General features: G+C 37.4%; 1 pseudogene; it reads left to right on the forward strand.

Annotated features, from left to right (window-relative positions):
* Window positions 1-752: 752 nt before the first annotated feature.
* On the forward strand, window positions 753-3,072 carry LOC101710838 (cullin-2 pseudogene; annotated as a pseudogene).
* The last annotated feature ends 4,373 nt before the right edge of the window (window positions 3,073-7,445 follow it).

Genomic DNA, 7,445 nt, shown 5'->3' on the forward strand with positions numbered 1-7,445 from the left:
GAAATCACATACTCAAACTTTTCTCCACATAAAATATATACACAGAACATTGAAAACTAAAATGCTAGCTACTTCCTATGTTGTAAAAATTTGTGTACAGTGTGTCTTTACAAATAATATACCCTGATAATTTAATTAGTTTCCATTAATTAAGCTAGTATTTTAATTTCTATACATTTTGGAAGCTATAAACATAGCAGAAAATGAAACAAAGTACTGCACAACAGCTGAGTAGCGAAAAATCTATCCAAACAGTCATTTGATATGCTAGTGTTTAAAACGCAAGTTGTACAGTAAAATTCCAAATCTTCATGATAATACACAACTTTTTACCAAATGTACAATTTGGTACATCAACTTTGACATCCAGCCAGAAATGAGTATGAACGGGGAGGTAACATAGCTGACAAGGCTAGATGGATATAAGCTAAACATACCTTTCGGAAATGGGTGTAGGAATGGCAAGAAAAGTTATAATGGTGGCACCCAAAGGAAAACAGAAAGTTTTAAGGGTGACAGTCCATTCAACACAACAATTTAGAGAGGCTTATTGTGGGAAGCTGGTGAATGTCTGAAAGATTTCTCTCTAAGAAGAAAGAAAGAAGATGATAGGATAATTGATGGCTGAAATTTTAGACCCTAAAATTTCCCATAGATTCCCCTCAGGAGTCAGAGGTGTTCACTGCACCAGGCTCTTGCTGTGTGACACCTAGCATCTCACAGAAGGAAGGACATAGAGTGGGGACCTCGGACCTCCAAAAGGATTTCAACACTAAACTTGTACAATGTCTTTGAAACCAAGAGTAGTAGATTTTGATGAAAAACGGAGCAAACTCCTGGCTACAATCAAAGCAGTTGTTATGTTGAAATATGCTGAGAGAACAACATGGAACGATCGCTTCTCAGATATCTATGCTTTATGTGTGGCCTATCCTGAACTGCTTGGAGAAAGACTATACACAGAAACTAAGAACTTTTTGGAAAATCACTTTCAAGCATTTGCACAAGAGAGTTCTAGAGTCTGAAGAACAAGTACTTGTTATATATCATAGGTATTGGGAAGAATATAGCAAGGGTGCAGATTATATGGATTATTATACGGTATCTGAACACCCCATATATTAAAAAGAATAAGTTGACTGAAGCCTACCTTCAGTATGGCTATGGTGGTGTAGATATGAATAAGCCACTCATGGAAATAGGAGAGCTATTGGGAGGAAATATGGAGGAAATTGATGGTTGAGCCCCTGCAAGCTGTCCTCATCTGAATGCTGCTCCGAGAAGTCAAAAATGATCGTGGTGGAGAAGACTCAAACCAGAAAGTAATCCATGGGGTTAACTCCTTTGTTCATGTTGAACAGTATAAGAAAAAATTTCCTTTAAAGTTTTATCAAGAAATCTTTGAGTCTCCCTTTCTGACTGAAACAGGAGAGTATTACAAACAAGAAGCTTCAAATTTTTTACAAGAACCAAACTGCTCACAGTATATGGAAAAGGTTCTAGGTAGATTAAAAGATGAAGAAATTCAATGTCGAAAATACTTACATCCAAGTTCATATGGTAAATTAATTCATGAATGTGAGCAACGAATGGTAGCAGACCACTTACAGTTCTTACATGCAGAATGTCATAATATCATTCAACAAGAGAAAAAAAATGACATGGCAAATATGTATATCTTACTCCGTGCTGTGTTGAAGGGGTTATCTCATATGATTCAGGAGCTACAAAACCATATCCACGATGAGGGCCTCAAAGCAACCAGTAACCTTACTCAGGAAAATATGCCAACACTATTTGTGGAGTCAGTTTTAGAAGTACATGGCAAATTTGTTCAGTTTATCAACACTGTTTTGAATGGTGACCAGCACTTCATGAGTGCACTGGATAAGGCCCTTACATCAGTGGTAAATTACAGAGAACCGAAATCTGTTTGCAAAGTGCCTGAACTGCTTGCTAAGTACTGTGACAATTTAATGAAGAAGTCAGCAAAAGGGATAATTGAGAATGAAGTAGAAGACAAATTGATGAGCTTTATTACTGTTTTCAAATATATCGATGATAAGGATGTTTTTCAAAAGTTCTACACAAGAATGTTGGCAAAATGCTTAATTCATGGGTTATCTATGTCTATGGATTCTGAAGAAGCTATGATCAATAAACTAAAGCAAGTCTGTGGTTATGAGTTTACCAGCAAGCTACATCGCATGTACACAGATATGAGAGTCAGTGCTGATCTCAACAATAAGTTCAACAATTTTATCAGAAACCAAGACACAGTAAGATTTGGGAATTAGTTTTCAAATATATGTTCTACAGGCTGGTGCATGGCCTCTCACTCAGGCCCCTTCGTCTACGTTCACAGTTCCCCAGGAATTAGAAGAAAGTGTACAGATGTTTGAATTATTTTATAGCCAGCATTTTAGTGGCCGGAAACTGACATGGTTACATTATCTTTGTACAGGTGAAGTTAAAATGAACTATTTGGGCAAACCCTATGTAGTCATGGTCACGACATACCAAATGGCAGTTCTTCTTGCCTTTAACAACAGTAAAATGGTCAGCTATAACGAGCTTCAGGTCAGCACTCAGAGGAATGAAAAGGAACTAACAAAGCAATCAAATCATTACTTGATGTGAAAATGATTAACCATGATTCAGAAAAGGAAGACATTGATGCAGAGTCTTCGTTTTCATTGAATAGGAACGTCAGCAGTAAAAGAACAAAATTTAAAATTACTACATCAATGCAAAAAGATACACCACAGGAAATGGAGCAGACTAGAAGTGCTGTAGATGAGGACCAGAAAATGTATCTCCAAGCTGCTATAGTTCGTATCAGAAAGCACGAAAATTGCTTCGGCACAATGCCCTTATTCAAGTGGTGGTCAGCCAGTCGAGAGCGAGGTTTAACCCCAGCATCAGCATGATTAAGAAGTGCATTGAGGCTCTGATTGACGAACAGTACATTGAGCGCAGCCAGGTGTCCGAGGATGAGTACAGCTACGTCGCGTGACGTCACCACCCAGGTGTGGATGCGGATCGTTGCCGTCACTTCCGGCGTGTGACTGTGGGAGAAGCAGGCCTTGCCTCTATGATTTGGTCATTCAGCAGACCCTGTTTTTCTGCTGTTTACAATGTCACCAGTGCCACTTTATAAGCGTCAGAGAAAATGCCTAGAGATACTTCAAGCTCATGTCATCACGACATTTCTTAAACTTTTTCAAAGAGTGAATGAAGTGTTGCTGGAATCTGGAAATTCGGTTGAGTACCATGCTTTTCTCCCCTTCACGTTTGCAGTTGATGTGGGTTTTTTTTTTTAAAATGTATCTTAAAGGACATAAAATAAAAACTTAAATATTGTAATATGACAGATAACCTAATAATTGTATCTACATCAAAATGACAAACATGATATTGCTGCTTGTCAAATAAAAATAATAAAGAAATAAAAAAAAAAAGATTCCCCTCAGACCTGATTAATGTTCCAGGAAAGCATTTTAGGTAATTTTGCTTCTTTTTATCTTAAGTAATGTTTTAATTCACAAAATACTTCCATTAACCAAATCTGAACTTTGAAAATCTAAATAGAATTTGACAGCATCTTGTAGCTTGCACCCTAAGAGACACAGAGCAAACTTTTTTTCCCTCAGCAAACTTTTTTTCCCACAAGTAGAAGATACACCGGGTAGATTCCTGCAGTTACTATGAATCTGGGATAGTGTTTAATGCTGGGGACAAAGCCCATGCTCAACAATTTGCAATTTGGACAGAACTCATGCATGGCCAAAAGTGGCAGAAAGGTTGACTCAGTAGCTGGGGGTTAATATCATTCAAAGTTGCACTTACTCATTCACGGACTCATGGGTCTCTGGGTGAGAATGCTGAATGCTGGCTCTAGGAGAGAGGTGGGACCAGAGCCAGGACTGTCCACTAGAAACTGTTCCAAATGGCCTCTTCCCTGTGATGCTTGGCTTCCTTTAGCACACTGGCTGGACAGGAAGAGCACTCTCCTAGGGGCCACTATCCACTCTTAAGTAGTGGGAGCTGCAAGTTTCTCAAGGCTTGGAGTCGAAAACATTACAGTGTCACTTATGCTTTATTCTCATTTAGTTAAGCACCCACACAGTCCAAGATCAAAGAGTCCCACCTCTCCATGGGAGGAGTGTCAAAGAATTTCAAGTCCATTTTTAAAAACCACCACAGATAGCAATCCTGTTCTATTCCCTCAGTGACTATGTTGACATTTTCCTTGAAGTATCTAAATTTATCTCCTAATGTTACTCAATAATTGTTCAGATGAAGGCTAACGCAACAACATGGAAAGTACAGTAGCGCTTAAATGATTGCAAGTCATTGGAAGCCACAGTTGGAAGCCACTGGACATATTTAACTTTAGTGGGACCTTACACAGTTCAACTTACTAAGGTGTTAAACAAAAGCTCTATTGTAATCTCCAGGTTTTGTGATTTTCCTACTGTCCAAAGGAAAAAATATAGTTTGTTCATTCTTGAAACTTCTGAGGCACTGTTGCAGGTTTTTCTGAAACTATTAACTAACAATATCATACTGTGTTTTACTTTTGAATTAATTCTAATTTAGGAAAATATAATTAAAAAACAAACATTAAGGGAAAATGGCAGAACAAAAATGATAAAAACAGTTGTATCTCATTGGAAATAAGACTTTGGAATGTGACTCTTTTATCTTAAGTACAATTTTAATAACTATCTTTAATAGATAAAAAGACTTAATTACTATACATCTATTTCTAATTTTTAAAAAGTAAAATTGTATTTGTGAACTGTAAGAGAAGCCCCACTGTGATGCTAGTAATCAAGTACAGCTAGGATTTAAGTAGCATATTCAGATTGTCCTGATATCTAAACATGTAGAAGAACAACCGAATCAGATTGTGAAGTGTTTACACATTGTTTACCCTTAAGGTGAGAATTCATATCTGAAGCATCCTTCAAGAGGTGATACCCTAAAATAATTCTTACAAGAATGCATGCTGATGAGATAAGGAAGGCAGGGAACTGAGGACAGGCCAGTGCCCTGCAAAACTGGGCTCAACTCACGGAGGAGCACCTGTGAAACACTTTCCTGCAGCTCTGTCCTTTGTGTGTTTGCAAAGCAGGCAGACAATCTGGTGGATCCAGTCACTGTCATCACTGAAGTCATGGGCAGGGCCTTTCTCTGACCACATCTTTACATGGGGCCATCTACCAGGAACTCACAGTGCCTCATAAATCTGTAATGCTGGGATTCAGGTTCTGTGGCACTAATCTGGAATCCCAAGCTACTTAATTCTATTTGTACTATATATGACTAGAAACTATAAAATTAATTGATTCAATCCCCAAAATATCTCTTCTTAATTGGAAAAATGACTACATTTTGATATCACAAGATGTTCATTCCCTAATTGAACCAAACCTAATCATAGATTTTTTCTTAAATCTCAGTTTCAGAGAATAATGATCATAAACCTTGATTAGTGGCACACCCCTCACTAAACATTTATTAATTTCTTTCTCCTTACCTGTCACTCTTCTAGACAATTGAGAAAAATTACTGAACAAGATATAGAAGTTAGTCTATGAATTTATATTCTATTATGGGAAAACAGATAAAGAGTAACAAACAAATAATATAACATTTTATTGCAATATTATACATATAACATATATATATATATGTATGTATTTTGGGGGGAGGGTACCAGGGATCAAACTCAAGACCTTGTGCTTTTGAGGCAGGCGGCAGCACCACTGAGCTAAATCCCCGGCCCAACATCTTATATTTATATTATAAATTTATTTTTATTCTATTAAACACAGCATATTACGTGTGGTGATTATTCAGTGGTTGTATTAATCAGAATTGTCCAGAGAAACAAAACCAATAGTATATGTAAAGATATGTAAGAGGGAGTTTATTACGGGATTGAATTCATGAGACTGTGGAAGCCAAGAAGTCCCACTGTATGTTGTCTGAAAGCTGGCAAAGAAGGAAAACTACTGAAATAATTCAGCCTCAGCCTGAAGTTCTGAAAAGCCTGAGAACCAGAGTAGAAAATGATGTCACTGTTCATCCAGACCCTGAAAACCAAGAGGTGGAGGTGGAGCCTAGGTGTAAGGCCCAGTGTCGAAGGTCTGAGAACCTGGACTTTTCAGTCCTGTCCAAGGGCAGGAGAAAATGGATGTCCCAGTTTCCAAAGGGAGTGAATTTGATATTTTTATGCTTTTTAGATATATCCAGATCCCTCAATAAATTGGATGATGTCCCCCCATATTGATGAAGACAATATTCTACTGATTGAAATGCTAATCTTCACCAGAAACTTCCTCAAAGAAACACCTAGAAGAAAATGTCATATCAACTTTCTGGATATTCTTTAACTCTGTGAAAATTAACCATCACTTCTTTCCTGTTCCCATCTCTCCCATTTCCCCTTCCCCTTTTGACATTTTCTTCCTATTTTACATTATCTGTTATACATTTTGATCCTTATTTACACTTTCAGGTTCTCAAACCAGAGAAACTATTCAGTATTTATACATGTGTGTCCTGTTTATTTCACCTAAGAGTATTGCCTCAATGTGCATCCATTTAGCTATAAATGTCTCTAGTTTCTCATTCTTTATAGCTGAGTAGTACTCCATTTTATTAAAAACAAAAAACAAACAAAAAAAACCCACCACACCCTTTTCATCCAGTTACCGGTTGATAGGCACTTGGTCTGTTTCCAAGATTTAGAAAAAAATATGAGAAAAGGAAAAAACAGAAACAAAGTCTTTGTAAATAGGGAGGGGTGGGGGTGGGGTTGAAGGGAGGGCAGGGGAATGGGGAAAGAATAAAAACCAAGATATATTATGTAAAGATACAAATTCCTAATGATGAATATCATCATATGTACCAATAAACTTAATGAATTAAAAAAGTAACCATCACACTCATCTCCCCAAATCCATTCTCTGTGCAGTTATATGTCCTATGAACAATATTCTGACTCTTTCCAGTTGGCGTCTCATCAAATTGGACCAATGTAGGTGCAAGTGGGGTTATTCTTTCCTCATTTATCTCTGTGGGGATACATTTTGGCTACAGTGTCCCTGTCCCGCTGTACCTCTTCTTAGATGCCAGCTTCTTCCAAAGCCCCAGGCCTCTCTAGGCTCCATCCTGATGTCACATTTCCTTCCTTGGCTCCATCTTCATGTCTCCAGGTGTCTCAATATTCCTTGACAGTTCCCTCAATCTTGACAACTCTACAACTGGTTGCTTCATGAAATACTCTTGAGTCACATTCTGTTTCTATCATCTTTTTTTTGACAAGATTTTTTGACAAGATTTTTTTTTGGACATTTTTTGACAAGATTCTAAGTGTTCATCTAATTACATCGATGTGAAAAAGAACAATGAACGTAAGATAAGGAGATCAG

The sequence above is a fragment of the Heterocephalus glaber genome, unplaced genomic scaffold (genome assembly GCF_053883595.1).
Source record: "Heterocephalus glaber isolate CG9 unplaced genomic scaffold, H.glaber_assembly_v1.0 deba00001504, whole genome shotgun sequence".
Lineage (NCBI taxonomy): Eukaryota > Metazoa > Chordata > Mammalia > Rodentia > Bathyergidae > Heterocephalus > Heterocephalus glaber.